The 6,000-nt window shown below is 40.8% G+C and overlaps 1 long non-coding RNA gene across 1 annotated transcript in view; it reads left to right on the top strand.

The window, feature by feature from the left end:
- The first annotated feature begins 4,600 nt into the window (after positions 1–4,600).
- LOC123334651 overlaps positions 4,601–6,000 on the top strand; it is a 170,381-nt gene continuing 168,981 nt past the window's right edge. The window contains exon 1 of the long non-coding RNA XR_006552650.2: positions 4,601–4,817. This is a non-coding gene — a long non-coding RNA (uncharacterized LOC123334651). The remainder of the gene's footprint in view (positions 4,818–6,000) is intronic.

The following is a 6,000-nucleotide window of genomic DNA, read 5'->3' as shown; positions in this document are numbered from 1 at the left end:
CAGTCCATTCTGAAAGAGATCAGCCCTGGGATTTCTTTGGAAGGAATGATGCTAAAGCTGAAACTCCAGTACTTTGGCCACCTCATGCGAAGAGTTGACTCATTGGAAGAGACTCTGATGCTGGGAGGGATTGGGGGCAGGAGGAGAAGGGGACGACAGAGGATGAGATGGCTGGATGGCATCACTGACTTGATGGACGTGAGTCTCAGTGAACTCCAGGAGTTGGTGATGGACAGGGAGGCCTGGCGTGCTGCGATTCACGGGGTCGCAAAGAATCGGACATGACTGAACGACTGATCTGATCTGATCTGATCTGATCAAGGAACTAGAATGTATCTCAGTTCTGTCGATGCATGAATTTTTATCGAGCTACATTTTCTTAGACCTTGGAAAAACTGCTTACGGGGCCCCCAATCACAAGACCAAGAATTATTAGTTCTAGTGCACAAAAAACTAGGTGTCAGTTTTCATATCTTGATAAACTATGAAATTCTTTACACCCTCTGTCCTTCATGACCCTTCTCTCTTCTCTACTTTCTTTCACAATAATCTCCAGCACCTGTGTTACACAGAATGCTGTGTAAAAGTAAGAAAAAGAAAAGCTATTCAATGTTTGTTAGCATAAGGACAGAATAATAGGTGATAGAGACATATGGATGATGGAGGCACAAGACAGACGGGCCATCCAGGACATTGCACGTGTTAACCTGTAAACCTTTCCCAGCCAAATAAACCCATCACAGTGGGAAAATTCGTGGAGAGAAAAAAAGCAATGGTGCACAGCACCACCTCCTTTACTAAAGAACTGAATAATTCACAGACATATACCTGCCAAGCTAATCAGAATATTGATACTGGTTAATTTGAGCACTGCCTTCCCAGTAGGGCAATCTACTTAGGAAACAAAATTATGAACTGAAGGTTGCGTGATGAATATACATTCAGCACAAAGGAACTTGGTTGTTTCTGACTGGCAGTGGTGACGTCGCAATTCCAGTAGCTAGAGGTATGACTGGGGCCAGATGTTTCCCCAGGAGTCACTTGGTTGTGTCTGCGACTGCCACGGATGTTGTGGCATTGGCTGCCAGCTTTGCCTCTTTAGTTTTTTACTTAATAGCATTACGCTTTTGTTGCACTCGTCCTTCTATCACTCTTCCTCATTTTAATATGTCCATGGATTTTACTGACTTTAGTTCTTAACCTCCCAGTTTACTATACAGGCTGGTAAACTTCATGCCTGTTGCTAACTGGTGACAGCAGGCAGTAGTAGACCCTTTATTCCCAGCCCCTCATTTGAGTAAGAGGAATATGGGGTGACTTCCTTTCAATACATATCTTTAGTACATGTATTCAATGACATTAGAGAATGGATTGTTAATATACACTTACACAGGTTAGGTAAACTGTGATTTGCCTCAACCAGAGAAATCACCTTTCTGGCACTAGCCTGTACTGCTGCTGCTGCTGCTGCTGCTAAGTCGCTTCAGTCGTGTCCGACTCTGTGCGACCCCATAGACAGCAGCCCACCAGGCACCCCCGTCCCTGGGATTCTCCAGGCAAGAACACTGGAGTGGGTTGCCATTTCCTTCTCCAGTGCATGAAAGTGAAAAGTGAAAGGGAAGTCGCTCAGTCGTGTCCTACTCTTCGCGACCCCATGGACTGCAGCCCACCAGGCTCCTCCGCCCATGGGATTTTCCAGGCAAGAGTACTGGAGTGGGGTGCCATTGCCTTCTCCGAGCCTGTACTAAGTTTCTCTAATTTCTAACACCAACCTTTGTGATCATTGTCCCTGTACCACCTACAGTAATGCCTCCAGTTCCTTAAATATAGTACAAGTAGTTACACATTTAAGAAATATGCAAGTATGCCTTTGCCTCTATATGTATCTGTTTAAAGCCTAAGTATGACATAGAATGTAAATATCACAAACTAATTGTGATATTTTTATTTGATTGACAGATGTGACTACTGTCAAATTAGATATACTAGAGGCAGAAGACACTGAACAAAAGTTTACAAAACGTTATGATGGAAGAAAATATCTTGCATATATTTAGCGGATTAAACTTAATAAATATGGGAGGAATATTCATCTTGACTACTTGTTACTATCCCAAACATAAAAATACTTAATAGAAAAAAAGAAAGCGATTAGAAAAGAACAAAGGATGTGACTAGGCAATTCTCAAAATAAGAACTTCAAATGGCCAAAAAGATGAAAAGTTTCTCCATCTTATTAGTGACCATGGACATATATTGTTAAAAATAATGAGATTCTCTTTCTCTTAGGCTGGCAAAAATTTCAAGAGATTGATAAGTAAAGAGACTGCCTGCCAATGCAGGCGATCTGGGTTCTATCCCTGGGTCTGGAAGATCGCCTGGAGGAGGAAATGGCAACCCACTCAAGTATTCTTGCCTGGAAAATCCCATGGACAGAGAAGCCTGGTGGGCTATGGTGCATGGGGTCACAAAAGTCAGACACAACTGAGTGACTTTCACTATTGATTATATGTTGAAAACGGTGTGGAGAAAGGGCATCTAATACCATGACTGGATAATAGCTGCAACATTTTTAAAGAGCATTTGACAATTCTTCTCAAGTTCTTAAGTGTGAAAAGCTCTGACTTGGCAATTCCACTTCTATAATCCATCCTGAAACAAAGCTCTCAGAAGAGTTTAAATATATTAATTGCAAAATTGTTTGCAATAGCAAATTCCCTAAATGTGTATCATAAATCACAATACATTCGTAAAATGAAATTCACGTAGCTGTTAGTACGGCGTTAGTGGTATAGTGGTGAACACAGCTGCCTTCCATGTAGCCATTGAAGTGAAGATGCAGATCTGTGTGGACTGATGTGGGAGAATGTCCACAGTATATTTACTGAATTAAAAAAAAATAGTTAATGTCTATGGTGTAATCTCATTTTTACAACAAACATATTTTTATGTACATAGAAAAAGGTCTTGAAGAAGCACCAACCCCTTCCAACCATCTGATAATGACAAGAGTTTCCCTTTTATTTCTGTGCTTCATACCTTGGTAGCATTGGATTTTTTTTTGTATGGTAACATATATTGCTTGTATGAGCTTCCTAGGACTACCATAACAAAATTCCACAAATAGGAGTAAACAACAGATATCATTGAAATCTTTGTCTCACAGTTCTGGAAGCTGTAAATTCAAAATCAAGGTGTTGACAGGGTTGGCTTCTTCTTAAGAAATTATTTTTTATTGAAGTATAGTTGATTTACAATGTTATATTAGTTTTAGGTGTACAGCAAAGTGATTCAGTAATAAATACATATATATCTATGCTTTTTAACATGTATTTATTTTTCATTGAAGGATAATTGCTTTACAGTATCATGTTGGTTTCTGCCATACATCATCATGGATCAGTCATAAGTATACATATGTCTTCTCCCTCTTGAACCTCCCTCCCTCCCACCTATAACTATTCTTTTTTAGATTCTTTTCCCTTACAGGTTATTACAAAATACTGAGTATAGTTCTCTGTGCTATACAGTAGGTCCTTGCTGGTTATCTGTTCTATATACTAGTGTGTGTATGTTAACCTCAAACTCCCAATTTATCCCTCCAGGGTGGTTTCTTCTGACAAATGTGAAGGAGAATCTGTTTCATGCCTCTCCTGGCATTTGGTAGCCTCAGGCATTGCTTGGCTTGATGGCACTCTCCCTGTCTTCACATCACCTCTCCTCTATGTGTCTATCTGTCTCTGTGTACAAATCTACCCTTTCTGGAGAGATAAAGCCATATTGGATTAGGTTGCACCTAATGACTTTATCTTAATTTGATCATCCACAAAGACCTTATTTCCATACAAGGTCATGTTCACAGGTCCTGGGAGTTAGGGCTTCGACCTCTTTTGGAGGGGGACACACGATTCCATCCATAGTGCTGTTTATGTAGTGAAAACAATTAAGAAAATCCAGTTTATGCTCTTCACCTCCACTCTGATTTCTTAATTTTCCTTCTGTATTTCTGTTGATGGCTCCTTGTGAGTCAGCATCAAAATCTGGGTATCCTCTCGGACTCTTTCTCCTGCCCTTTCTACCCACCAGCTGCCCATCCCATCAGGTTTAACAGCCCATTTATGTTTTCCCTCTAGCAACTGTTTGACCACAAACTCCTAAGTGTGCACGGCATAGGGATTTCTATCAATAACAGTGGGGGAATTTAAAGCATCTGCACATCTTTCATGGGTGTCAGGTCAAGAAATAATACATGTATTATAGCTCCCGGGAAAGCTTTACTCAAGCCTGTTTTCCTTTTCTCACTAATCCTTCATAATGTCCCAGTTTCATAATGTGATTTAGTGAAATTAAACTCAAACAGCCCTAAATTATATAATTAATTATATTTGGCTTCAATTACATTAACTAATTGATCCAAGCGTGCTCTCACAGGCTACCTGCAGCCTGAGGTGAAATGAGGCAGGTGTGAGAGCTCATTAGCATAGTAGTTGATGTTTGCAAGCTAATTTGATATGTAAAATTGTTATAAATCTCAGATAGATCATACCATGAGTCAGGTGGATCTCACCTCTTCCAAGCATCCCCTGTTGTACATGTTTCTGCAATCCCTCAGCAAGGGGCTCTGTAATCTCCAACCAGAAGGGCAGTCTCTGGGGTCAGGCCCTTCCTACTCCAATCCCTTCTACCAAAGCCCCATTCATTTTGCCAACACAGAATGCACTAATAAACAGGAATCTGAAGCTGGAAAAGAGGAGAGGGAGCTGTTGTGTGTGTAGGAGGAATGACTATGTGTGACCCATGAGCGCAATCTCCAAAAGGTGCGTCTTTTCAACAATTTATAAGGGAGTATGTGGCTGAGATGGTTGTTAAGTACTTGACTGATGATATGATTTCAAAGCCTGGCTACACAATGTGTTCACCCACGAGCCGCAGCAGCCTTACCTGGGAGCTTTCCAGAAATGCAGAATCTTGCCCCAGACCATTGAATCAGAATCTGAATTTTAACAAGATCTCCAGCGCTGTTTTAGAGGAAGCCTTGTTTTGTGAAAGCAAGGATCAGTCTGTTCAGCATGTGATTCTCTTGTCAGTGGTCAGACTGTGAGACCCAGAAAAGAAGAAATCAAAGAGTAATGCTTCCATTTTACCCACTAACTCCCCAGGCCATGGTCCAGTTACAGCCCCTCTTCCAGCTTTGCTCCTTAATATAAAAAGCTGACTATGCCTTTGGCTATAATCAGTCGTTTTTTGACAAACCCTGTGTATTCCCAAAAAATCTTCAATTGGACATTCTACGCCCCCAACTTACTTTTCTAACTGTATTGCTTCTTCCAGATTTTAGTGTATACTTCAGCCCATGGGTATATTGCTTGGACAAGTTGGACAAACACCATGTAATCTTCCTTGTTGGATTTCCTGGGTTTAATCTTCTCACTGTCTCTCCTAATTGCAATTGCCCTTTCCTTGAAGCCCCTTCATAATTTTCCAATCAAACATGATATCTCTCTGAACTCTTATAAAAAGTGACACCTCTCTTAAACTGCTTATATTGACTTTATTAGAGCCATTGCCTCCCCACTAGGCTGCACCAGCACAGTGTCCAGGTGATTAATAATAATCAAATGAGTGACTGACTGACTGAATCTGTGAAGTCAGGGCCTCAGCAAATTATTCCTTGAGACCAGTTAAGAACTATGAGTCTTACTTGTTTACTAATTCCTGAGCTGTTGATATTCAGTTCCTTCTCACATAAAACTCTCAACAGCAATGAGACTCTCCTGAGGACACTTGCTTGAATGAAAAACACAAGATAATGTCAATTTTCCTCAGACTGATGGTGGCTCCAAGGGCTCAGGCAAACGCAACCTTTGCATGATTTGTGTACTGAGAGCCCTTTTAGCTCATCCAGTTACTGTGGGCCAATCAGCTTTTAGAACATAAATTCATCCAAACAATAGTCTTCTTAATTCAGAAAAGATCTCAAAGGACCACTGAGGGAAAGAG

Source organism: Bubalus bubalis, chromosome 8 (assembly GCF_019923935.1).
Source record: "Bubalus bubalis isolate 160015118507 breed Murrah chromosome 8, NDDB_SH_1, whole genome shotgun sequence".
NCBI lineage: Eukaryota > Metazoa > Chordata > Mammalia > Artiodactyla > Bovidae > Bubalus > Bubalus bubalis.
Note: the sequence above shows the minus strand (reverse complement) of the source record. Positions and strands in the feature narration are given on the sequence as shown.